This window comes from Panthera uncia, chromosome X (genome assembly GCF_023721935.1).
Source record: "Panthera uncia isolate 11264 chromosome X, Puncia_PCG_1.0, whole genome shotgun sequence".
Lineage (NCBI taxonomy): Eukaryota > Metazoa > Chordata > Mammalia > Carnivora > Felidae > Panthera > Panthera uncia.
The window spans coordinates 58,361,047-58,382,318 of NC_064817.1; the positions used below are offsets into that span (position 1 = coordinate 58,361,047).

Sequence of the window (21,272 nt, forward strand, 5' to 3'; positions counted from 1 at the left end):
TCCTTTAACTGTCTTAAACTCAGTATTTTTTTTTTAAGTTTCAGAGAGCTTTCCAGTCCTTGTATATTGGAATTGGGTAAACAACACAAAGCTAACAATTTATATAGTCTACATGTGTTTATAAACTTTGAGTATGGGTCAAAGCCTCAGTCCCTCAAAGGTAAGTGGTCTGGAAAAACAGCAGCATCTGAGATAAAGCTTAGGAGGAAGGTTCTGCCTGGGGCTTGGTCACATACAGTGTAAAAGCAGGGAGTGGATGGAAGCTGAAGACAAAGGACAGGTGCTCAATTGCTGATCAGGGAGAATAGAGTTCTCATACTAGAGACTGGGTAGCTGGGTGATGATATTTTCACCCTACTGGGCATGCGCATATGCACCTACAAGTGCCACAACAATCCACCCCAGTAACCTAAGCAGGTCCATCTAGTGGAGAATGGAGCCATTACACTAAGCACCGCCCAACTGGCCTAACCTCACTCTTCAGGAACACAAGTCTCTCCACCTACTTTGGTTATGGACTATAAAGCACTTCACAGATTGACTTCTAGGGGAAAACGAACTAATTTCAACCGTATTTCAGTCTGCTTGTGGTCTATCTATTAAATTTTCTTTTTTTCATTTCTTTTCTTTTTTTGAAAACAGAACAGAAAAAATTATTGTTATTTTCCATTTTTATTAAGCCTTTTCTTTAATTTTTTCTACTATATTTTTTATTTTTGTGTAAATTTTTTCAAATTCTATTTTACTTCCATCATTTCATTTTATTCTACTTCAGTGTATTCATTTTTTCAATTTTTCAAATGATTTCCTTTTTTTCTTTCTTTCCCCTTTTTTCTCTAATTTATCAGCCCCTCTCAACACCCAGACCAAAACAAACCTAGGATCTAGCATCATTTATATGATATTGTGTGTGTGTGTGTTGTTTTTAATTTTTTAATTTTAATTTTTTTACCTCATTAATTCCTCTTCTCCCTTCAAAATAACAAAATGAAGGAATTCACCCCAAAAGAAAGAGCATGAAGAAATAACAGCCAGGGACTTAATCAACACAGATACAAGCAAGGTGTCTGAACCAAAATTTAGAATCACGATAATAAGAATACTAGCTTGAGTCAAAAATAGATTAGAATCCCTTTCTGCAGAGATAAAAGAAGTAAAAGCTAGTCAGGATGAAATAAAAAATGTTATAACTGAGCTGCAATCTTGAACGAATGCCATGGTGGCAAGGATGGAATAGGCAGAGCAGCGAATCAGCAATATAGAGGACAAACTTATGGAGAACAATGAAGCAGATAAAAAGAGTGACACTAAGGCAAAAGACCACGATTTAAGAATTAGAGAAATCAGTGACTCATTAAAAAGGAATAACATCAGAATCATAGGGGTCCCAGAAGAGGAAGAGAGAGAAATAGGGGAAGAAGGGTTATATGAGCAAATCATAGCAGAAAAGTTGCCTAACCTGGGGAAAGACACAGACATCCAGGAGCACAGAGGTCTCCAGCAGATTCAACAAAAACTGACCATCAACAACACATATCATAGTCAAATTCACAAAACACTCAGGCAAGGAAAGAATCATGAAAGCAGCAAAGGAAAAAAAAAGTCCTTAACTTATAAGGAAGACAGATCAGGTTTGCAGCAGATCTATCCGCAGAAACTTGGCAGGCCAGAAATGAGTAATAGGATAGATTCAATGTGCTGAATCAGAAAAATATGAAGCCACAAGTTCTTTCTCCAGCAAGGCTGTCATTCAAAATAGAAGGAGAGATTAAAAGTTTCCCAGACAAACAAACATTAAAGGAGTTCATGAACACTAAACTAGCCCTGCAAGAAATTTTAAAGGGGACTCTCTGAGAGAAAAGTTGAAAAAAGAAACAAATAAAGACCAAAAGAAACAAAGACTAGAAAGGACCAGAAAACACCAGCAGAAACTCCAACTCTACAAACAACATAATGGGAATAAATTCAAATCTTTCAGTGCTCACTCTAAAAACCAATGGACTAAATGCTCTAATCAAAAGACACAGGGTAACAGAATGGATAGGAAAACAAAATCCATGGGTATGGTGTTTAAAAGACACCCACTTTAGACCTAAAGACACCTTCAGATTGTAAGTAAGGGGATGGAGAACCATCTATCATGCTAATGATCAACAAAAGAAAGCTGGAGTAACCACACTTATATCAGACAATCTAGACTTTAAAATAAAGACTGTATCAAGAGATGAAGAAGGGCATTATATAATAATTAAGGGGTCTATCCACCAAGAAGACCTAACAATTATAAACGTTTATGCTCCAAATGTGGAGACACCCAAATATATAAGTCAATTAATCACAAACATAAACTCATTGATAAGAATTCCATAATAGTAGGGACTTCAATACCCCACTGACAGCAACAGACAGATCATCGAATCAGAAAATCAACAAGGAAACAATGTCTTTGAATGACACACTGGACCAGATGGACTTAGCAGATATATAGTTCATCCTAAAGCAGCGGAATATACCTTCTTCTCCAGTGCACATGGAATGTTCTCCAAAATAGACCACACCGGGACACAAATCAGCCCTCACCAAGTACAAAAACATTGAGATCATATTGTGCATATTTTTGGACCACAATGCTATGAAATTTGAAATCAACCACAAGAAAACATTTGGAAAGGTAACAAATACTTGGACTCTAAAATACATCCTACTAAAGAATTAATCTGCTAACCAGGAAGTTAAAGAGGAAATTAAAAAGTACATGGAAACCAATGAAAATGATAACACAATAACCCAAAACCTCTGGGATGCATCAAAGGTGGTCATAAGAGGTACATATATAGCAATACAGGCCTTCCTAAAGAAGGAAGAAAAGTCTCAGATACACAACCTAACCTTATACCTTAAAGACCTGGAAAAAGAACAGCAAATAACCCCCCAAATCAGCAGAAGACAGGAAGTAATAATGATTAGAACAGAAATAAATGCTATCCAAACCAAAAAAACAATAGAACAGATCAATGAAAACAGCTGGTTTTCTGAAAGAATTAACAAAGTTGATAAACCACTAGCAATTTTGATCAATAAGAAAAAGAAAAGGACCCAAATAAATAAAGAATGAAACAGGAGAGATCACAACCAACACAGCAGGAAAAAAAACACATTAATAAAAGAATATTATGAGCAATTGTATGCCAATAAAATAGGCAACTGAAGGAAACGGACAAATTTCTAGAAACATATACACTACCAAAACTAAAACAGGAAGAAATACAAAATTTGAACAGACCCATATCCAGTAAAGAAATAGAATTGGCAATCAAAAATCTCCCAAAACACAAGAGTCCAGGGCCAGATGGCTTTCCAGGGGAATTCTCTCGCCACTGTTATTCATTCAACATAGTATTGGAAGTCTTAGCCTCTGCATTCAGAGAACACAAAGAAATAAAAGGCATCCAAATCGGCCAGGAGGAGGTCAAACTTTCACTCTTCTCAGATGTTATGATAGTCTATATGGAAAACCCAAAATATTCCACCCAAAAAAACTGCTAAAACTGATCCATGTTTTCAGCAATTTCACAGGATATAAAATCAACGCACAGAAATTGTTTGCAGTCCTATACACCAACAATGAAGCAACAGAAACAGAAATAAAGGAATCAATCCCATTTACAGTTGCACAAAAAACCATAAAATATGTAGGAATAAGCCTAGAGGTGAAAAATCTATACACTGAAAACTATAGAAAGCTCATGAAAGAAATTGAAGACACAAAAAAAATGCAAAAAGATTCCATGCTCCTGGATAGGAAGAACAAATATTGTTAAAATGGCAATACTACTCAAAGCAATCTACATATTCAAGCAATCCCTATCAAAGTAACACCAGCATTCTTCACAGAGTGAGAACAAATAATCCTAAAATTTGTATGGAACCAGAAAAGACCCCGAATAGCCAAAGAAATCTTGAAAAAGAAAACCAAAGCAGGAGGCATCACAATCCCAGACTTCAAGCGATACTACAAAGCCGTAATCATCAAGACAGTATGGTACTGGCACAAAAACAGACAGTCAATGGAACAGAATAGAGAACCCAGAAATGGACCCACAAACATATGGCCTACTAATCTTTGACAAATCAGAAAAGGATATCCAATGGGTTAAAGACAGTCTCTTCAGCAAGTGATGCTGGGAAAACTGGACAGCGACATGCAGAAGACTAAACCTGGACCCCTTTCTTAGACCATACACAAAAATAAATCCAAAATTGGTGAAAGACCTAAATGTAAGAGAGGAAGCCACTAAAATCCTTGAGGAGAAAGCAGACAAAAAAACTCTTTTATCTTGTCCACAGAAAGTACTTACTCAACACATCTCCAGAGGCAAGGGAAACAAAAGCAAACATGAACTATTGGGACCTCATCAAAATAAAAAGCTTCTGCACAGCGAAGGAAACAATCAGCAAAACTAAAAGGCAACCGACAGAATGGGAGAAGATATTTGTAAATGACATATCATAGAAAGGGTTAGTATCCAAAATCTATAAAGAACTTATCAAACTCAACACCCAAAAAACAAATAATCCAGTAAAGAAATGGGCAAAAGACACGAATCGACACTTCTCCAAAGAAGACATCCAGATGGTGAACATGAAAAAATGCTCACCATCACTCATCATTGGGGAAATACATATCAAAACAACAAAGAGATACCACCTCACACCTGTTACAGTGATTAACATTAACAACTCAGGCAAGAACAGATGTAGGCGAGGATGCGGAGAGAGGATCTCTTTTGCACTGCTGGTGGGAATGCAGGCTGGTGCAGACACTCTGGAAAACAATATGGAGGTTCCTCAAAAAATTAAAAATAGAACTACCCTACGACCCAACTATGGCACTACTAGGTACTTATCCAAGGGATACAGGTATGCTATTTCGAAGGGACACATGCACCCCAATGTTTATAGCAGCACTATCAACAATAGCCAAATTATGGAAAGGACCCAATGTTCATTGTTGGATGAATGGTAAAGAGGATGTGGTATATATTTATTCAATGGAGTATTACTCAGCAATTAAAAGAATGAAATCTTGTCATTTGCAACTACGTGGATGGAACTAGAGGGTATTATGCTAAGCGAAATTAGTCAGAGAAAGACAAATATCATATGACTTCACTCATTTGAGGACTTTAAGACACAGAGCTGATGAACACAAGGGAAGGGAAGAAAAAATAATATAAAAACAGGGAGTGGGACAAAAGATAAGAAACTCTTAAAAATGGAGAACAGAGAGTTACCAGAAGGGTTGTGGGAGGGGGGATGGGCTAAATGTGTAAGGGGCATTAAGGAATCTACTCCTGAAATCATTGTTGCACTATATGCTAACTAATTTGGATGTAAATTAAAGAAAATTAAATTAAAATAAATGAAAAAGAAAAAGAAAAAGAAAACCAATGCTGGAGGCAACATAATTCTGGACTTCAAGCTGTATTACAAAGTTGTAATCATCAAGACAGTATGGCTCTTGCACAAAAAGAGATACATAGATCAATGGAAAAGAAGAGAGAACCCAGAAATGGACTCACAAATATATGGCCAACTAATCTTTGACAAAACAGGAAAGAATATCCAATGGCAAAAAAGATAGTCTCCTTAGCAAATGGTGTTGGTAAAACTGGACAGCAACATGCAGAATAATGGACCTGAACCACTTTTTACACCATACACAAAAATCAAACTTAAAATGGATGAAAGACCTAAATTTGAGACTGAAAACCATCAAAATCCTAGAGGAGAAAACAGGCAACAACCTCTTTGACCTCGGCTATAGAACTTCTTACTGGACATGTCTCCAGGGGCAAGGGAAACAAAAGCAAAAGTGTACTATTTGGACCTCAGCAAGAAAAAACAACTTCTGCACAGTGAAGGAAAGAGTCAACAAAATCAAAGGCAATTGATGGAATGGGAGAAGATATTTGCAAATGACATATCTGATAAAGGGTTAGTATCTAAAATCTATAAAGATCTTATCAAACATAAAACCCCAAAACAAATAATCCAGTGAAGAAATGGGCAGAAGGCATGAGCATACACTTTTACAAAGAAGACATCCAGATAGCCAACAGACACATGAAAAGATGCTCAACATCACTTATCATCAGGGAAATACAAATCAAAACCCCAATGAGATACCACCTCACATTTGTCAGAATGGCTAAAATTAAGTCAGGAAACAACAGATATTGGCGAAGATGCAGAGGAAGAGGAGCCCTTTTGCACTGCTAGTGGGAATACAAACTGGTTCAGTCACTCTGGAAAACATTATGGAGGTTCCTCAAAAAATTACATATAGAGCTACCCTAGGGCCCAACAATTACACTACTAGGTATTTATCCAAAGATTAAAAAATGCTGATTCGAAGGGACACATGCACCCCAATGTTTATAATAGCACTATCAATGGTAGCCAATTTATGGAAAGAGCCTAAATGTACATTAACTGATGAATGGATGAAGAATATGTGGTATATATACACGATGGAATATTACTCAGCAATAAAAAAGAATTAAATTTTGCCACTTGCAACAATGTGGATGGAACTAGAATGTATTATGCTAAATGAAATAAAGTCAGTCAGAGAAAGATAAATATCATATGAGTTCACTTATATGGGGAATTTAAGAAAGAAAACAGATGAACATAGGGGAAGGGAAGTAAAAATAAAATCAAAACAGAGTGGGTGGCAAACCATAACAGACTCTTAAATGCAGAAAACAAACTGAGGGCTGTTGGAGGATTGTTGAGTCAGGGGATGATCTAAATGGGGGATTGGTATTAAGGAGGGCACCTGTTGGGATGAGCACTGGGTGTTATATGTAAGTGACGAATCACTAAATTCTACTCTTGACACCATTATTACAATATATGTTAACTAACTTTGATTAAATAAAAAATGAGGCTTAACCTCTGAAAATAGGCTTTCTTCAACTCCCAGTAGTAACCAATAACCACACTATGAGTTTTTCTTTTTTTTTTTAATGTTTATTTTTGAGAGAGAGAAAGAGAGAGAGAGAGAGAGAGAGAGAGAGAGAGAGAGAGAGACAGAGCGTGAATGGTGGAGGGGCAGAGAGAGAAGGAGACACAAAATCCAAAGTAGGCTCCAGGCTCTGAGCTGACAGCACAGAGCCAACACGGGGCTCAAACTCACAAACTCTGAGATCATGACCTGAGCTGAAGTCAGATGTTCAAACGACTGAGCCACCCAGGCACCCCAAGTTAGGTTTCTTTATTATCATTTCCTTTCTAGGTTTCTTACTATTTCACTTAAAATACAAAAATCCATTTATAATCTAAGTTATCAGTTGTGGTCTTAATTGAGATTCTTAACCATATATTTGTCTTGACAAATTTTGTTTTTGTTTTTTAAGTAATGATTTGTCTTAGGCAAATACTTTGTATAACAGAGTAATGAAAGGCCCACCTAGTGCAAGCAAACTTAAACCCAATTCAACTACCGCTGAAAAAAATACTTTGGTTCTTTAGGGGAAATCATTAGCAAAACAATAAATAAAACTCTTTCTTTTACCAGTTCTGTAACTTTTATAGCTGTACTCTAAAATCTTTGTTATGTGATAAAAATTACTCCAGAAGAATCAAATCATGTACTAATGAATGAACATGCGTGAAAGAAATTGTGCAATCAATAGATCTGACAGAAAAACTATAGTTAAAATGTTAAGTAGAACAAATTGGTCCTTAAAATTTTTAGTTCCTTTCCTTTAAAAAATTACTGATTCTTCCAAGAAAATACAAAACCATAAGGCTGTAAGTAAATAATAGTTGTGTTTAGGCTATTACAGTGCAGGTTATCCTTAAGGCCACATATATCCTGCTTCACTGCTGCCTGCACTCTGCTGGGTTTTGATCTTTTTTTTTTCAAGTCATAGTCTGGATAATTTTCCTTATCTCCTTCTTCCCCTTCCTCATCTGCTTCTTCATCAAAATCATCATCATCATCATCTTCAAGAGCTTCCTTAGTAAAGTATAACACTGATCTTGGGATTATATGCTCATGTAAAAAGTGACCAATTTCAGTCTGCAGCAAGGATAGCTTCAGCAGCAGCATCCAGATCTCCACTCTTCAGAACTTCAAGAGGGGCAAAAAAAATTAAAGAAAGAGTCATTTGAAACTGTTTTGGTCACAATACGAACTATCCCACGTCCCTGTGTTTCTGCTGCTTCTTAATGGTTTTCAAAGTGATATTCTTTCCTTTTTTTCCAATCTGGCATCCTGTACAACCCATAATTTCTGGTCTATCAAAAGAAAAGGGATCAGAATCATCCGCTTCTGACCTCATCCTCTATATCTTGTCAACACTTTATTTTTGAAATATTCATTGGGTTCAAAGTGAAATTCTAAGACAAAACTCATCTGCTGGTCAGCATCTGAGAACTTCACTTTACTATCTTTCAAGTGCTTTAGAACAGGTTCAACATGCTCCTGAGCCATATCACTGAGCAAGTCAACATTCTTAAAAACAATCAACCAGAATTCAGGAATTCCCTTGGGGTCTTCTTTTTCTTCAACCTTTTCCTCATCTTTAATCTTGGCTTTTTCTTTCAGCTCCTCAGAAATTTCATCCTCCTCATGTGGTTTCCATTCAAATTCTTCTTCTATAGGTTCATAAATTGCATTAATGATCTCAAATCAGTTATCAAATAGAGGCTGATAGAGAACAGCATAGTATCTTTCAAGATCATGAACTTCCTCATGGAATTTGGTTTCTATCTGTGCACATTTAACTTGAAGGTTTTTGAGAACATTCACTCGTCTTTTAACTACCCTAGGCAAGTTGTCAATTTCTGCTGTGTTGAAGTAAGAACTCCAAATATTGGTGGTGAGAATGGGGAGCCAATTGGCTGGAGCTGGCCAGGCAGTGACTCAGGGTGGCAGAGGGAGGAGCAGGAGGTTGTTCCACAAGCAGATAATCCTAAAAAAGTCATCAATATTTTATAGTTTTCAGAGTACAAGTCTTTCACCTCCTTGGTTAAATTTTTTTAGTGTGTGTGTGTGTGTGTGTGTGTGTGTGTGTGCGATTGTAAATGGAATTATTTTCTTTATTTCTCTGCTACTTTGTTATTAGTGAATAAACATGCTATCAATTTCTTGGTATTAATTTTTTTGTCCTGCAACTTCACTGAGTTCATTTATTATTTCTGGTAGTTTTTGGTGGAGTTTTTTTTGGGTTTTCTATATATTGTATTATGTCAGCTGTAAATAGTGACCATTTACCAATATGGATGCTTCTTATTTCTTTTTCTTGCCAGATTGCTGTGGCTAGGACTTCCAGTACTGTGTGGAATAAAAGTTGCAAGACTGGACATCTTTGTCTTGTTCCTGCTTTTAGAGAAAAAGCACTCAATTTTTCACCATTGAGTATGATGTTAGCTGTGGGTATTTCATACATAGCCTTTACAATGTTGAGGTATGTTCCCTCTAGATTCACTTTGTTGAGACTTTTTATCATGAACAGATGTTTGATTTTTGTCAAATGCTTTTTCTGCATCTATTGAGATCATATGATTTATATCCTTTGTTTTGTTGATGCAGTATATCACATTGATTGATTTGCAAATATTGAACCATTCTTACATCCCCAGAATAAATCCCACTTGATTGTAGTGAATGATCTGTTAATGTATTGTTGAATGCAGTTTGATAATATTTTGTTGAGGATTTTTACATCTCTGTTTGTCAAGCATATTGGCCTACAGTTTTCTCTGTTTGTGGTATCTGTCTGCTTTTGGTATCAGGGTAATGCTGATCTCATAGAATGTATTTGCAAACTTTCCTTCCTCTTCTATTTTTTGGAAAAGTTTGAGGAGAATAGATATTAATTCTTCTTTAAATGTTTGGTAGAATTTACCTGTGAATCCATCTGATCCTGTACTTTTAATTTTGGGTAGTTTTTGATTACCAATTCAATTTTTTACTAGTAATTGATCTGTTGAGATTTTGTTTCTTTATAATTTAGTTTTGGAAGATTGTATGTTTTTAGGAATTTATTCATTTCTTCTAGATTGTCCAATTTGTTGGCATATAATCTTTCATAGTATTCTTTTGTAATCCTTTGTAACAACTGGTGAGTCTGGCTAAGGGTTTACTAATTTGGTTTATCTTTTCAAAGAACCAGCTCTTGATTTTGTAAATCTTTTCTATTGTTTTTTTTTCTCTATTTCATTTATTTCTGCTCTAATCTTTATTTCCTTCATTTTACTAGCTTTGCGTGTTCTCCTTTTACTACTTCCTTTAGGTATATGGTTAGATTGTTTATTTCAGCTTTTTCTTGTTTCATGAGATAGGCCTGTATTACTATACATTTTACTCTTTATAATTGTTTTCACTGTGTCCCAAAGATTTTCGGCTATTGTGTTTTCATTTTTATCTGTTTCCATATTTTTGTGTCATTTTCTTTGATTTCTTCATAAATCCATTGGTTGCTTAGTACCATTTTGGTTAGCCTTCATGTATTTGTGGGTTTTTTTCGAGTTTTTTTCCCTGTGATTGATTTCTAGTTATATACTATGGTGGTTGGAAAAGGTGTATGGTGTGATTTCAATTTTCTTAAATTTATTGAGACCTGTTTTTTGGCCTAACATGTGATCTATTCTGGAAAATGTTCCATGTGCACTTGAAATAATGTATATTCTGTTGTTTTTGGATGGAATGTTCTGTATATATCTGTTATATCCATCTGATCTAATGTGTTATTCAAGAGCTCAGTTTCTGTATTGATTTTCTGCTTGAATGATCTATCTATTGATGTAAGTGTGGTGTTAAAGTCTCCTACGATTATATTGCCATCAATTTCTCTCCTTATGTATGTTAATATTTTCTTTATGTATTTAGGTGCTCCAATGTTGAGTGTGTAAATATTTATAATTGTTATATCCTCTTACTGGATTGTCGCCTTTATCATTATGTAATACTCTTCTTTGTATTTTGTTATAGTCTTTGTTTTAAAGTCTATTTTGCATGATGCAAGTATTGCTATCCTGGTTGTTTTTCACTTCCAATTGAATGGTAAGTGTTTTTCTATTTCCTCACTTAAGTTTGTTTGTGTTCTTACTTTTGTAAGTTTATTTATTTACTTTAAGAGAGAGAGAGAGAGGGAGAGAGAGAGCAAGCAGGGGATGGGCAGAGAGAGGAAGAGGATCCCAAGGAGGCTCCCCACTGTCAGCATAGAGTCCAATGCAGTGCTTGAACTCATGAACCATGAGATCGTGCCCGGAGCTGAAACCAAGAGTCAGAAGCTTAACCAACTCAGATACCCAGGCACCCCTGTATGTGTCTTTAGATTTGAGATGATACACCACTGAATCTTGCCCTAACCTTAACCTCTGCAATAATTACAAAGAACTCATACTTTCTACTTTATACATTTCTATATTGTTTACATTTTGTGAGGTTCTATTACTCATAATCGAGAAAAACAATAAAATTTTATTTTTTAACTTTATCACTGGGGAAACATTAAATAAATCATAGTATATGTATACTATTGCATATCCTGAGATTAAAAAATGAAATACATTGTTATATGTTAACATAGAAAGAAATCTATATTATTAAGTGAGAAAAGTAGGTCATAGAATAATAATGCACAGTATAATCCAGTTAAAAAAATAGAAGTCTATACAAATATACACATCTGTACTCATATGTTTGTATGTAAAAACAGAAAAAGATCGATGATACAAATCAAAGTCAATATGGTAGTTATCTATAAATAGTGATGGGTAGGAGGCAGTATGAGGAGGACTTAAATTTTTTATTTTATATATTTTTATATTGTTTAAATATTCAGTAAGCATTTTTGTAACAAAATTATTAATGCTAGTTATATTATTAATCATTCTTAATATAATAACTAAAGTTATAATTATACTGCAATTAACATAACATTCTTTTAGAAGGGGGTTAACCTCTAAAGAGGGCTTCATTTGGTCCCCAAACCCACATTACATAGTAATTTTACAATAATGAGTATAAAATAGGCTATTATTAAGAGCACTAAAATAACTGCTCAAAACCTAATTAAGGATTTCCTGTGCAGTATGAAAGTAAGGATAAAAGATCATACTGTGGCCCAAGCATTTCCCTCTCAGTGCCCTCTTACTTTCCTGGTGTCTAATATATGACCAATAAATCAAAATTCATATAATTAAGAAGTAGACACGAAGCACATACTTCCATGCTCTGGGTTTTCAAATGGAAACCTTATAAATAAGTTCTTATATTAACTTGTTAGGGCTATGATAACAAAGTCTACAGACTGAATGGCTTAAACAACAGAAATTTACTTTCTCACAATTTTGGAGGCTAGAAGTCCAACATTAAGGAATTGGCAGGGTTGGTTTCTTCTGAAGCTTTTTTTCTTGGTTTGTAGATGGCCATCTTCCTGTGTCCTCACATGGTCTTTAGAATTGTGTGTCTGTGTCCTAATATCCTCTTTTTATAAGGACACAAGTCATAATGATTAGGGCTCACCCTACTGACCTCATTTGAAGGTAATTACCTCTTTAAAAAACCTATCTCTAAATACATTCACAGTCTGAGGTAGTGGGGGTTGGGATTTCAACATATAAATGTCAGGAGGACAAAATTCAGCCCACAGAAGTTCAAGTATTTAGGAATTACATCTATTTCTAAAAAAGTAAATAACTACAAGTATCTTTAACTTTAAAAGGGAAAACCAGAGAATTTAATATGCAAGCTACTATGCAAATGAATTCTCAAAGGATGAGTGAAACTTTTGCTTAAAACAATTAATGGACATTTTCCAAGATAAGCAACTATGGTAAATATGTTACTTTTGATTATATGTGGATTTTCTGACAGATTGTGCCTGATCTCATTCCTAAATTCATTCCCTATCCTCACCTATCCTTGGATCCTACTAAATTTCTTAAATTGAGCACATCTCAGATCCTCACATCAAGATTTTCAAAATACAGATACTATGATGCTGAAAAGATAATCTAAGAAACACAGTCTTATTAAAGCAAAATTATTATTATGGGCCTTGTTTCTAGTATGATCTATTGAAAAAGATATGCACTCATGTCTTAAAAAATAAGTAGTGAGTCCTGTATAATCAAGGATTATATAGTAAATAATATTCTGGACTGTCATTGATCTGGGCTTTAGTTCTTTCTGTACACTAGAAACAATCTGATTAGGTCAACATATGTTACTTCTTTTGATCTCAGTTGTTCTACTTACAAAATATGAGTGCAGGGCTTTTTACAATATATTTATAAAGGTAGGAATTATCGGCCTAGAATATATTATGCTTCTTAGAAGAAAGATCTTTTAGGTCCTTCCCAATGTTAATAACAATAACAATAATAGTATCTACTACTATTTATTTTGTACTTACTATATATCAGGCACTATGCCAAGAGACTTATATACATCATCTTATTTTAGTGCTCTACACACCATGTAAGACAATTACTTTTGGGAGCCTGGGTGGCTCAGTCATTAAGCACCTGACTTTGGCTGAGGTCATGATCTCACAGTTTGTGAGTTTGAGTCCCACATCGGGTGAGCACAAGCCCCACTTTGGGAGAGCTCTAGCCCCGCTTTGGGTGAGCATCAGCCCCACTTTAGGTGATCTCGAGTCCCGCTTTGGGTGAACACTAGCCCTGTTTTGGGTGAGCCCTGCTTCTCTCTCTCTCTCTCTCTCTCTCTCTCTCTCTCTCTCTCTCTCTCCCCCTCTCTTTGCCCCTCCTTGGATTCTCTCTCTCTCTCTCTCTCTCTCAAAAAAGAAGAAGACAGTTACTTTTAGAACAATTTTACAGATGAAGAAATTGAAACTTAGTGAGGTTAAGTTCCCAAAGGTCATATATTATATATTGAATGGCAAAGTCAAGATTTGATCCTGGGTACATCTAACACCAAAGTCTGTGCTTATTTGCTGCTGTTACAATGCTCTTATTGAATTGGAGATTGGAATTTATCAGAAACTGTATTAATTCCCTGGCTATGTCATGAAAAATTATCACAAACTGGGTGGCTTAAATAAATTTATTCTCTCATAGTTCTGGAGACTAGAACAAGGTCATATTCCCTCTGAATATGAATTCTTCCAGGGGAGAATCATTCCTTGCCTCATCCTAACTTCTGGTGATTCTTCGCAATAGTTGGTGTTCTCTGGATTGTGACAACATACCTCCAATTTCTGCCTTTGTCTTGACATGGCTATCTTCTCTCTATGTGTATCTGTGTATATAAATATCCCTTTTCTTATAAGGACACCAGTCGTAGGGCCAATCCTAATGCTGTATGGTCTCATCTTGATTTAGATTAAATCTGCAAGGATGATATTTTTAAATAAAATCACATTTATTGGTTTTGGATGGTCATAAATTTTGGAGGGAGCTCTTCAGTGCAGCAAAGGAACCATTAACTAGACAAGAAATGGAAACACTTTTGCTGTATGTTTGAATATGGTTTTCTTAAGATGTGGAGGCTGAACAAAAGGCTATGTGATTTGAGGTCTTCATTTATTTGCCAGTAATATTTTCTTTGCCAATGCCAAATAATGTTCCTACTGGTAGTCATATGCTGTATTGTATTCTACTTTAATAGTGCAGTATAAATTGAAACAGATTCACAGGGTTAGAAGGGACCATAGATATTCATTAGGCCTCTTGGTCAGAGTCTAGGCAAGGCTCACTGATTCATGCCAGATACTTGAGTGTCTAATACTTTCTGAAAAATAAATTTCATAGTGTCTCCTTGTAACCTGTCCTAGAGTTTAGAAGTTCTTTCCAAGTCTAACTTTCTTCTGGCTACAGTCAAATCTAAATTTAGCCATCAAAAAGAATGGAATCTTGCCATTTGCAACTATGTGGATGGAGCTAGAGCATATTATGTTAAGTGAAAAAAAATCAGAGAAATAAAAATACCTTATTATTTCACTCATATGTGGAACTTAAGAAACAAAACAGATTAGGGCACCTGGGTGGCTCAGTTGGTTAGGCATCCGACTTTGGCTCAGGACATGATCTTGTAGTTCATGAATTTGAGCCCCGGGTCAGGCTCTGTGCTGACAGCTTAGAGCCTGGAACCTGCTTCATATTCTGTGTCTCCCTCTCTCTGCCCATCCCCCTCTCACACTCTGTCTCTATCTCTCAAAAATAAATAAACATTAAAGACTTTTTAAAAAGGAAACAAAACAGATGAGCATAGGGGAAAAAAGAGAGAGAGGCAAACCATAAAATAGTTTATTAACTATAGAGAAAAAACAGGGTTGCTGGAGGGGAGGAGGGCAAGGATATGGGTTAAATGGGTGATAGATATTAAGAAGGATACTTGTTGTTTTGTAAGTGGTGAATCACTATATTGCACATACATATTACACTGTATGTTAACTGGAATTTAAATAAAAACCTGAAATAAACAAAAATCATACACTGTGACAACAGAAGACCCCAAATAGACAAAGTAATCTTGAAAAAGGAAAACAAAACTGGAGGTATCACAATCCCATACTTCAAGTTATATTACAAAGCTGTAGCAATCAAAACAGTATGGTACTGGCACAAAAATAGACACACAGATGAATAGAATAGAAAGCCCAAAAATAAACCCACATTATATGGTCAATTAATCTTCAACAAAGCAGGAACAAATATCTGAAAAGAAGAAGGAGAGACAAACCAAGAAACAGACTCTTAACTATAGAAAACAAATTGACGGTTACCAGAGGGGAAGTGTGAGGGAGGATTGGTCAAAAAGGTATAAAAGGAAAAGAATCATACATTGTGGTGACATAATCTAAAGAGCTCAAATCCTGGTAACTGGATTAATGATACTAGGAAGGCTCTGGGCTGAGTTGAGCTTACACTCAAATGACACCCTACACTAGTGTGGTTGAGTTCACTGATAACACACAAAAAATGAAGATATAGTACTTTGGACACTAAATAAAAGAGCAATTGAGCATCATGTTTCTCATTAAGGAGCTCAACTAAGCAAATAAGGGAGTTGTAGATGGAAAACTAAAAGACAAATGCAGGTTTACTTAAGAGTCTGAACTTTGAATTCAGATAGTGATGGGTTTGAATACTCCCAATTACTAGCTGGATGACCCGGGATAATTTAAATTTTCTAGATTTTAGTTTATTACACAATAAAATAGATTTAAGAGTGTCTACATCACTGTATTGCTGTAAGTACTAAAGGACTTAATGTATATATAATACTTAACATAGTAAGTGAATAATAAATGGTAGTTTGTAATAATAATAATAATTTTATTAATATTTTATATTAATAAAATTAATATATTAATAATAATAATTATTATTATTATTATGACAGAGCATAAGTTAATCCCTCTTCCAACATGTCTTCAAAGCATATTATGGAAAACTATCTTTATTGGCTAAAATTAACAACACAAGAATCAACAGATGTTGGTGAGGAAGCAGATAAAGGGGATCCCTCTTAAACTGTTGGTGGAATGCAAACTGGTACAGCCACTCTGGAAAACAGTATAGAGGTTCCTCAAAAAAGTTAAAACTAGAACTACCCTATGACCCAGCAAATGTACTACTAGGTATTTACACAGAGGATACCAAAATATTAACTCAAAGGGAGACATGTACCCAGATGTTCATAGCAGCATTATCTACAATAGCTAAATTATAGAAACAGCCCAAATATCCATCGACTGATGAATGGATAAAGAGGTGGTATATATATATATATATATATATATATATATATATACACATACACACACACATATATATACACATACATATATAATGGAATATTACTCAGCCACAAAAAAGAATGAAATCTTACCATTTGCAGCAACAACATAGATGCAGCTAGAGGTTATAATGCAAAGCAAAATAACCTCAGTCAGATAAAGACAAATACCATAGATTTCACTCGTGTGTGAAATTTAAGAAACAAAACAGATGAATGTAGAGGAAGGGGGGAAAAGAGAAAAAATAAAACCATACAAGACTCTTAACTATAGAGAACAAGGGTTGAGGGTTGATGGAGGGGAGGTGGGAAGGGGATGGGCTAAATGAGTGATGGGTATTAAGGAGGGCACTTGTTGTGTTAAGCACTGAATGTTATATGTAACTGATGAAACACTAAATTCTACTCCTAAAACCAATATTACACTATATGTTAACTAACTAGAATTTAAATAAAAATTTGAAAAAAGAAAATGTTCATTATATATATATATATATATATATATATATATATATATATATGAATGATCTCTGACTTAAAGAACCATACATGAAAATAAGAGGCAACTCAAGACTTGCTCTAAGGCTATAACAATAGTAGCAAATATCTGCTGAGAAAAGTATGGCTTTTTTTTTTACCACTGTTCTAAGTATTTTGCATGCACTATCTCATTAAATTCTCACAATAACTCTATGAAATAGGTAGTATTTTATTCCACATGTAAATAAAGTGGGCAACAGAAGTTTGAATAATTTAGTAGGAAGTGCTGGTGCCAGGATTGGAATTTAGAGAGGATAGTTCCAGAACCCAGACTTTTAACTACTATGTTCTATTGTCTTCCCACCACTCTGCTCTGTTGCCTCTATAGCCAACACCTCTCTTAAATGAGTGATAATATGAATGGATGTTGTACTTTGTCAAATGCTTTTTCTGCTTCTATTGAAATGATCATATGATTTTCATTCTTTTTATTAATGTAGTATATTATATTGATTGATTTGCGAATGATGAACCACACTTGCAACCCAGGAATAAATCCCACTTGATTGTGGTGAATCATTTTAAAAAATATATTGTTGGATTCGGTTTGCTAGTATTTCACTGAAGAATTATGCATTCATGTTCAACAGGAATATTGGCCTCTAGTACTCCTTTTTAGTGGAGTCCTTAGCTGATTTTGGTATCAAGGTAATGCAGTTGATAAAGTACAACATCCATTCATGATAAAAACTTTCAACAAAGTAGTTTTAGAAAAAATATCCTTGAACATCATAAAGGCGATATAAGAAAAACCTACAACTTGTATCATGCATAATGAGGAAAAACTAAGAGATTTTTCTCTACAGTCAGGAAAAAGGCAGGGATGTCCACTCTCACACTGTTATTTAACAGTACTGGAAGGCTTAGCCATAACAATTAAAAAACAAAATGAGATAAAAGGCAACCAAATTGATAAGAAAGAAGTAAAACTTTCACTATTTGTAAATGACATGATACTCTATGTAGAAAACCCAAAAGACTCCACCCAAAACTGCTAGACCTGACACATGAGTTCAGTAATCACAGAATATAAAATCAACATTGAGAAATCCATTACATTTCTATACACCAATAAGGAAGCAGCAGAAAGAGAAATTAAGATAACAATCTCAATTATAATTGCATCCAAAATAAGAAGATAACTAGGAATAAACCTAACCAAAGAGATAAGAGACCTATACTCAGAAAACTACAAAACACAGATGAAAGAAATTGAAGAGGATACAAAGATATGGAAAGATATTCTATGAGGATGAATTGGAAAAACAAATATTGTTAAAATATCTATACTATCCAAAGTAATCTACACATTTAATGCAATGCCTATCAAAACCCACCAGAATTTTTTTCACAGACCTAGAAAAAATAATCTTGAAATTTGTATGGAATCACAAAAGACCACAAATAGCTAAAGCAAACTTGAAAAGGAAAAGCAAAGCTGGAGGCATCAGAAGTCTGGCCTTATGTTACAAAGCTGCAGTGATTAAAACAGTATGGTACTGGCACAAAAATAGACACATATATCAATGGAACAAAATAGACAACCCAGAAATGAATCCACAACTATATGGCCAATTAATCAACAAATCAGGAAAGGATATTCAATGTGAAAAAGACAGTCTCTTTAACAAAGGGTGTTGGGGAAATTAGACAGCAATATTCAAAAGAATGAAATTGGAACACTTTCTTATACCAAACACAAAAATAATTCAAAATGGATTAAAGACCTAAATGTGAGATCTGAAACCATAAGAAGCCTAGAGGAGAACACAGGCTATAACCTGTTTGACATTGGCCATAGCAACTTCATTCTAGATATGTGTTCTGAGGCAAGGGAAACCAAAGCAAAAATAAACTATTGGGACTACAACAAAATAAAAATCTTCTGCAAAATGGAGACAATCACCAAAACTAGCAGGCAACCTATGGAATGGGAAAATATCGTTGCAAATGGCATACATGACAAGGGGTTAGTATCCAAAATCTATAAAGAACTTATAAAACTCAACACCCCCAAAATGAATAATCCAATTAGAAAATGGGAAGAAGACATGAATACATATTTTTTCAAGGAAGACATCTAGAGGGCCAATAGACATATGAAAAGATGCTCTACACTACTGACCATCAGGGTAATGCAAATCAAAACTAATATGAGATATCACCTCACATCTGTCAGAATGGCTGAAATCAACAACACAACAAATAACAGGTGTTAGCCAGGATGTAGAGTAAGGGGAACCCTCTTGCCCTGTTGGTGAAAATGCAAACTGGTACAGCCACTCTAGAAAACAGAATGGAGTTTCCTCAAAAGGTTAAAAATAGAACTACTCTACAATCCAGCAATTGCACTACTAGATATTTAATCAAAGAATACAAAAGTACTAATTCAAAGGCTTACATGCACCCTGATATTTATAGCAGCATTATCAACAATAGCCAAATTATTGAAACAGTCAAAGTGCCCAGTGGCTGGTGAATGGTTAAAAAAGATGTGGAATTCACTCTGGAAAACAGTATGGAGGATCCTCAAAAAGTTAAAAGTAGAAGTACCCTATGATCCAGCAATTGCACTACTAGGTATTTACCCAAAGGATATAAAAATACTGCTTCAAAGGGACACATGCACCCTAGTGTTTATAGCAGCATTATCAACAATAGGCAAGCTATGGAAAGAGTCCAAATATCCATCGACTGATTAATGGATACAGAAGATGTGGTGTGGTGTGTACACACACACACACACACACACACACACACACACACACACTAGAACATTATCAGCCATTGAAAAGAATGAAATCTTGCCATTTGTAACAATGTGGATGGAGCTAGAGTGTATTATGCTAAACAAAATAAGTCAGTCAGAAAAAGACAAACACCTTATGATTTCACTCATGTGGAAATTAAGAAACAAAACAAACAAGCATAGGTAAAGAAAAAAAACAGAGAGGGAGAGGCAAAGCAAGAAACAGACTCTATAGTATAGGTTACACACGTGATGGGAATTAAGGAGTGCACTTGCTGTGATGGTCACTGGTATGGTATGAAAGTGTTGAATCACTATATTGTACATCTGAAACTAATACACTCTATGTGAACTAAGTGAAATTTAAATAAAAACTTAAAAAAAAGAGTAAGGATGCTGGTGCCAAACTACCAGGGTTAAAATCCTGGCTTTATTATTTATTACCTGTGTGACCTTGAGCAAAACTCAGCCTTTTAGTGCCTTGGTCTCCTCAGTCAACAAGGCAGGATGAAACAAATACAAAAATACTAATTCAAAGGGATACATGCACCCCAATATTTGTAGCAGCATTATCTACAATAGCCAAATTATGGAAACAGCCCAAGTATCCATTGTCTGATGAATGGATAAAGAAAACGTGGTATATACATACAATGTAATATTCTCATCCATGAAAAAGAATGAAATATTGCCATCTGCAATGACATGAATGGAGCTAAAGAGTATTATACTATGTGAAATTAGAGAAAGACAAATACCATAGGATTTCACTCATATGTGGAATTTAAGAAATAAAACAAATGAGCAAAACTAAAAAAGAGAGAGAGGCAAAAAAAGAAACAGACTTAACTATAGACAGCAAACTGATGGTTTACAGAAGGGAGTTGGGTGGGGATGGGTTACATAAGTGATGAGGATTAAGGAGTGCAGTTGTGATGAGCATCATGTGTGGTATAAAAGTGCTGAATCACTACATTGTACACCCGAAACTAGTGTTACATGATACATTAACTAACTGGAATTTAAATAAAAACTTTTAAAAAAATAAAAGAAGAATTAATACCTATTCTTAAACTATTCCAAAAAGTAGAAAAGGAAGGAAAACTTCAAAATTCATTTGATGAATTCTATGAGGCCAGAATTATCCTGATACCAAAACCAGATAAAGACACCACTAAAAAAGAGAACAGGCCAATA

General features: G+C 34.9%; 1 protein-coding gene and 1 pseudogene across 1 annotated transcript in view; both read right to left on the reverse strand.

The window, feature by feature from the left end:
- ZDHHC15 (zinc finger DHHC-type palmitoyltransferase 15) overlaps positions 1 to 21,272 on the reverse strand; it is a 184,074-nt gene that overhangs the window by 106,396 nt on the left and 56,406 nt on the right. The window lies entirely within an intron of this gene.
- LOC125932315 (nucleosome assembly protein 1-like 1) lies at positions 7,065 to 9,759 on the reverse strand (annotated as a pseudogene).